The 7,082-nt window shown below is 35.1% G+C and overlaps 1 long non-coding RNA gene across 1 annotated transcript; it reads right to left on the reverse strand.

Annotated features, from left to right (window-relative positions):
- Positions 1–385: 385 nt before the first annotated feature.
- On the reverse strand, positions 386–6,880 carry LOC130607475 (uncharacterized). Its single transcript, XR_008974271.1, has 3 exons — positions 6,742–6,880; positions 845–958; positions 386–620 (listed from the first exon to the last, which is right to left on the reverse strand). It is a non-coding gene; the product is annotated as an uncharacterized LOC130607475 (long non-coding RNA).
- Between the last annotated feature and the right edge of the window lie 202 nt (positions 6,881–7,082).

The following is a 7,082-nucleotide window of genomic DNA, read 5'->3' on the forward strand; positions in this document are numbered from 1 at the left end:
TAGAAGAGGGTAAACTGTTCAGTTGTATAATGTTTCCCTATGCCTTTAAAGGTTTATAATGTCTTTTATCGCTACAAGGGGAAATCTGAATCTTTTATCAACTAGTTCAAAAAAGCAATCCATTTAAATAATGTGTCTGGAACTGTAGTCTATGGAGATAATCAGTAGCTTATTAACCTTAATCATAACAACACATTATCGCTATTTGGTTTCATGTTGACTAATTTGCAGAACAATGGGGAAGAGCACACTCAGCACATAAGACTATTCCTAGTTCTTGGCACTGCATAAATACAGTGACCCTCACTTGAAATGTCAGAGACTTAAGAAAAAGCTGTATCATATGATGAAGGAAGAGAGTTGGGGAAAAAAGGATCATGTAATCAGAGAGTTATAAAGTAAACACTTGTTAAACCCCTGGACAAAGTGAGATCATCATCAAACAGATACCTAGAGCACAGAATAAAGGTCAGTTACCTTTTATCATGTTTGTGTAGCTTCAGTTGAACTAACAAGCAGCAGCATGTGCTTAAGGTCATAGTTAAACACTTTTGCCTTGGTAAATGAGCTGTGTATTCAGTTCTTCCTTTTCAAGAGCATGGCCATATTGGCACTCTGATCTACAAGAAAAAGACAGACATCAGAAAAGGAAGCAATTTACCTGGGGACAGAAATAAGTCATTTCAGATGGTATAAAGAAATAATAATGCCAAAAAATAAAATTAATAAGTCAAAACACAGTGGACAAACCTTAAAAATAGAACAGTTCACTTTAATTTTGGGGAGTGAAAGTGCAGAACTTTTTTTCCCTCCAGATTTGTCAAAATCACAAGCGATGCTTTACCTTGAATTATTTCAACATTAAAGGTACATTTCCTCATATCTGTACACTTCCTGTGGAAATTCTAGTTTTCAATCCTGATGAACTTACTACTTTGTACGAATGACACAGATAAACCTACAGATCAGGAAGAAATATAACACCTATGAGAGATTTAGATGGCATAGACTCCATCCTGAAAGGGGGAATATGGATGAATAAACAACTTCTAAGGCAGTGTAATATGCCTTGCCTCACAGAAGCATGCTAACTAATATATAGCATGCATATAACATATAGAAGCATGCTATATAGCAGTTCCATTGAATTCATTCAGAAAAGGAAATTTTAGAGGTATTGAGGTAATCTTTTCAGATGATGTAAGGCTATAACATTTTCAGTGGGAAATACTATAAAAACTGCAGCATACATCTAAATATTTCAACATAATAAAATCAAGAAGTTTTAGGTTCTGTATTATGGAAATAACCTTCTTAAAAGTGTTTACAAAGTAAAAATTCAGTTCACAACACTTCAAAATATATTAGGTAGAATTCTGCTACAATAAACTTAAGAAACCTGAAATACACCATCTTCTGCCTTTTCACTGAATTATGCTATGCCACCATATGTCTTTAAGTGTATACTGAAGCTTAAGAGTTATTGAGTCACAGGACAGCAACAGTTTTTTTTGCATGATTTGCACTTCATAGAAAAATGCATAAACTTAAATTGGCCAGAGTGTTCACACAGAATAAGATTCTGCTACAGGGTGAACTTTTTAATGATGCTTGTTTGTGTAGCTGTTTCCGTGATGGAGAGATTGGTAGCAATATGTTTATGCTTTGATAAGAGTTCAAAACCTGTCTTTTATAAATTGCAGTAGAGAAGTGAATACCACTAATATAGTGGTAGTGCTGCTGCAGCCACAAGGGTTAAAAAAGAGGTCATTAGACACTGGTTTTATTAGATTAGCCTGCAAAGTTGGGAAAAAAAGAAAAAGTAGAAAAGTTTTGGGGACCAACTATTCAGGTGTCAAACAGAATCAGCAAGACATTAAATGTGCAAAAAATTCTATGAAAATGGACTTGTTCTCCATAACACAGGTTTTGTTCTTTTTCTTCTTTGTTCTTAATATTTAACTAGACTAATAAAACAGGAAAATTTCTAGAAATAGCAGATCAGTTTGAAATGCTGCAGTCCATGTTCTGATATTAGAAAAGTTGAATGAATTATCGAGAGTATTTCACCAAGATTTTACTTGGCACAGAGGATAATTATTTTGTAATGGAAGTTTTAAAGGAGGAGGAAATAAAATAGAATGAGAGAAGTAAGCATACAGTCAAACTAGGAATAGTAACTGAGGCTGATGAAGAAGGTCAAATCCGGGGATGCTGGGTAAAGTTAAATGTAATTTTAACTGTAAAGTTAAAATGAAGCCTCAGCCAATTATTCTTGACCATAACCAAACCAGCAAGTTTTGGGAGAAAGAGGCAATTACTTTGGTGAGACTTCCTTATTTCAGTGATACACGTTTACAATTCTGTAAATGCATTTATTGCCATTTTGTCTTATAAATGGTGCAGTTAATAACGGCTCTACAAAACAAAACTTCCCCACCTTTTCCTGCTAGCATCAAAGCTCTCTGCATGAGAGAGTAACTGTGCTTTTTTACTTATGTGTCATTGCTCTATCAGTCCCAGACCAGAGTAAAGTATCTGATAAAGATCTGCAGTGGCTTGGTTTCTAAATCTGCTAGGGACTAGACAGAAAAAAGGCCCCAGTAATTCACACAGGCCACAGGATCGGACTGAGATGAAAATGTCTCACATGTATGATACATGAAAAGACAATGACCCCATAACAAGTTTTATCTTACACCAGATAAATACTCTTGTACATTCAGGGCTCTGGAAGCAAATATCTGCTACATTTATGTATTTTTATCCTTAAAATGTTTAGCGATACTGCTTATAAATAAGCACAGATTCACATTATCTAAAACTGTATCTTCTTCATTTCACAACAGTGAAGAAATTTGAAACTCATTTTATGAGGCTGTAGGATCTGAATTTTACTGAAGTGTGCTGTGAGCAGATTACACTGTTAATGTACGTATGTTGGTCTGATCTGAAATAATGCAGAAAATGTATCTGATTATGCATTACTTTAGGCAAATATTGCCCATAAACTTAAGTGACTACTCAAGACTTTGTCTAAATGGCAAACAATAAGTATAAAAACTGGAATTAGCTTTCTTGGTGCTGTTTGGTACCTAATGACGAACTGAAAGCATTTAAGTATGAAGAAAAAAGCTGATCTCATCCTCTTGCCTGCCTCTTAGTCCTTTACCATGTATTTTGCTTATGTAGTAGAAGAGTATCGGTTCATGATAAAATTACAACGTCTTCACTTAATAAAGAAATTATGTTTTTATTCAGTGTTTGTGTTGATATCTTAAGTATCACGCACACTGCTATGTAGTGACAAGACCCAATGCACTTTGGCTTCGTTTCAGTATAAAAATACGAAGATGTTGATTTAATTACCATGCTGGCAATAAATCTGAAAGCATGTTAGTGAGTATTAATGTCACATGCTTAACCAAAAGAATTCCTGAAGTCAGCATGCTATTTTATCTTCTTTAAAGCATTAGTAATAAGGAGTTGAATACATATTTTAATAAGAATTTCATATCTTGCTAGATAATAGTTGGTTAAAATTGAAAAATCTACCTTCTGTACACACAGAACTTATGCTGTATTTTTGCAAAATAGTAACAATGATGACAAAAGTAACTGAATTCCAATAGAATCTATCAAGAATATCCAGACAAAACCAGAAGCAATTATATTATTCAGCTGAAGAATTTTCCAGTTGTCAAGATAAACATTCTGGAGATTTTATTTGGATTATTTTAAGAAATCCCACACAGTCTGAACAATTAATTACATGAAAATCATCATGAAACTTTTTATGTTTCCTTTAACAGAATGTTTTATATCTTTTTCTAACAATCTTTGAATCCCATTAGAGACTGAATTCATCAAAGATTTAGATGAGAAATAGAAGCTTCTGTTTCAGAAAACAGAATGGCAGCTAGACAACAGAAAACAGATGCCAATTATTTGTCTGCGTCTGTGGTAGAACAAAACATTTTATGACATTTACATATCCTTAGCAAAACTGCCATTGATGTCAGAGAAGTACCAGTCAGAAGGTTCTGAAACAAGACTCTATATAATGGAGGACTGCAAATAATTTCTTTCACTTTTATAAAGATGACAAGAGGAAAAATATGCAGTACTTTGTATAGAGTAGCAACAAAGCTATGTATATTAGCAAAATCTGGTCTAAAACGGCTTCACACTGTAAAACTAGAGTTGCTTAAATGAAGTGAAAACAGAATTTATACTGCTTGGATTTAGTAGCCACACAATTGGATTTATTTTGTCATAGACTGAACAAGGAAGAATTCAAGCTATACAACAGAATATAAAACTAATCTTTTGTCTTTTTAACTTTTGTTTGGCCTAAGTACATATTTGTAAGGTGGGCTAGTCTTCAGCATGTGCCATCCAAAGAATACAGGAGCTGGCACCACTCTATTTACCTTTAACAGAGTAACTTAACACAGTATTTATTATTGGTAAATTTTAAGTCAGATCAGCAGAAAGTAATTCTCTTAATCTAGACTGAAACCCAAAACTTTTAGTTTGATTTGAAGCAACCTTCCAGTACCTGAAGGGGGTTTATAAGGATGCTGGGAAGGGACTCTTCTTTAGGGACTGTAGTGATAGGACAAGGGGTAACAGGTTAAAACTTACAGGGGAAGATTAGATTGGATATAAGGAAGAAATTCTTCCTGTTAGGGTGGTGAGGCACTGGAATGGGTTGCCCAGGGAAGCTGTGAATGCTCCATCCCTGGCAGTGTTCAAGGCCAGGTTGGACAGAGCCTTGGGTAGCAGGGTTTGGTGTGAGGTGTCCCTGCCCATGTCAGGGGGGTTGGAACTAGATGATCTTAAGGTCCTTTCCAACCCTAACTATTCTACTGATCTAGGATTCTATGATTCTGCAACATTTTTAATGCAGCAAACACTGTAATTAGATGGTTACATGAACAAACATGGCATACTTTTTGTGGTATACCTTATTTTATCAGCATGAACTATACAGACAAAGTGATTTCAGGAAATTGAAATTGTACTGGTATTACAAAACTATGCCTGTTTCATTCTGCCAGTCAGCCCTTTCTAGCACTGACTAGGTCTGATACTAAGTGGAAAGAATGTCCACCAGAAGGAGTGTACCCTGAAGATCAGTGTTTGCAATGGAAGATAATGAAGTTGAATGGTTACTTTCTGCACAAGACTATGTAAACTACAAGGGAATGCATGAGAATTAATGAGAAAAAAAATACTGCTGCAAGCAGTTATATGTGATTTACCAAACACTATATTGCACATCAATCCTCCTAGGACTGACTCAGAAAGATGTCTGTAAAGGCCTTTCTACCCACATTGCCCTTGTCTTCAGTTCAACTTGTAGTTTTGGAGTCCTTTATTACAGTGGCCTTATCATCTGTCAGTGACTACCACATGCAGTTTCATTTCATTTTCCTCTTTCCGCTCTTCCCTCTAAAATACCGAATTCAAATGACATCCCAAGTGTATCACACCTCAACCACATCTCTAAAAAAGTACCTGATGATGAGAATAAATCACCAAGTCCCATTCAAAAAACTATTAGTACAAAAGTCTGGTGCTTACATTAACAGTTGTTGTTTTGGTGGCTGTGTTTCAGAGAGGTCAAGTAGATATAGGTGCCTGTGAGATTTTAGCATGGTTTCCTCAGGGCCAGTATGCAGAACGAGTCACAACAGAAAGAACAAAGTAGTAGTAAGCAAAGAAGCTCCTGGATGCCATTATTGAAGCAGAGGGACCAAGCTCCATCAGTTGTTATTTCACAGGGTCAATTTTTGCTGCAATGTTAATTGACCTTTTTTTTTCTTACATGGTGACTGAAATTTGCAACATCCACTTTCTAGAGTTTTATTCTTTTTGAATGTACTTGCTCTACCGTGAAAATAATAATTTTCACTGACATTTTCATTAATATTTTCTGGAAATAGAAATTTTAAACTTAATAATGTTGACATATTAAGCCACTGATGATTAATAAATGTTTGAAAACAAGGCCAAAGCCCAGGTCTTATTTTAAGTCTCAAAGACAGGGTAGTTTCTATCTAACCTAACAGATCAGAACCTCGACTTGCTCATTAGCTGAGAACCTCTACCCTCCTTATTAGGCCCAGTTCTCTCAGATAAACTCTCAGATGGAAACTGCCGCTATTATACACAGGACACATTCCATGTCATTAATAGAACAGGTGTTCAAAGATTTTGGATACATCAAGTTTACCCAGCTTCTTAAAAGGTCTCTTCTCATAAATAATAGCAGCTGCCACACCAAGGATCATTTACAGAAAAAGTTGGAACTTCCCAGCCTAACAAACCTTCAGTTTTATGTGCTCACATAGCGAATTTGTTTAGGGAGTTTGTAGTGGCTTCTTAAAACAGTGTTTAGGGTTGCTATTGCTAATACTCATGAGGCAGTAATTTAACTTCCAATGAGATCAGTAGGAGCTTTAAGTAATGCCCACAAAGAATTTAGAATTTGGATCATTAACTATAATATGCAACTTTCACACAAGAAAGGTTACATTTACTTTAGAAGTTTTATTTCAAGTAAATGTCGATAAGCCAAGAACATTTTAAATCAAGGATATCTACAATAATATTTTTTGTCTAAACGAATATGAACAGATGTAAAATCAAATTTTCTCACAGTGGAAAACCTCAGCATTTGGCTGAAGTCACATAAGGCTTCATTTGTCACTGTACTCTATCACATTTTATTACCTGATTTTATCCCAGCTGCCTTATTTTATGTAGTGGGATAAGAGCCAAAGGGCTTGTCAGAATGGAGCATGTTGAGTTACATGGCACCCTCCAATAAAGGAAAGGGAAGAGGAAACAAAGATTCCTGTACTGGGATGAGAGAGACTTATTTTGAAAAAAAATTTGCAGGAAAATGTAGATTAAAAGATTAGGAGTTTTCCAAGTAAAATTAGGCCAAATGTATTTTAAATACTAAACCTCACTTAAAGAGGAATAAAGAGTTGTCATATTTCTGTTGCAGCTACTAATCTCAGATTTTTATTCAGGCTTTTGTACAAGTGTAAAGGACCTTTGCTGTCAAG

Source organism: Pezoporus wallicus, unplaced genomic scaffold (assembly GCF_028554395.1).
Source record: "Pezoporus wallicus isolate ANWC-B61680 ecotype Strahan unplaced genomic scaffold, APGP_CSIRO_Pwel_v1 contig_5007, whole genome shotgun sequence".
Taxonomy (NCBI): Eukaryota; Metazoa; Chordata; class Aves; order Psittaciformes; family Psittacidae; genus Pezoporus; species Pezoporus wallicus.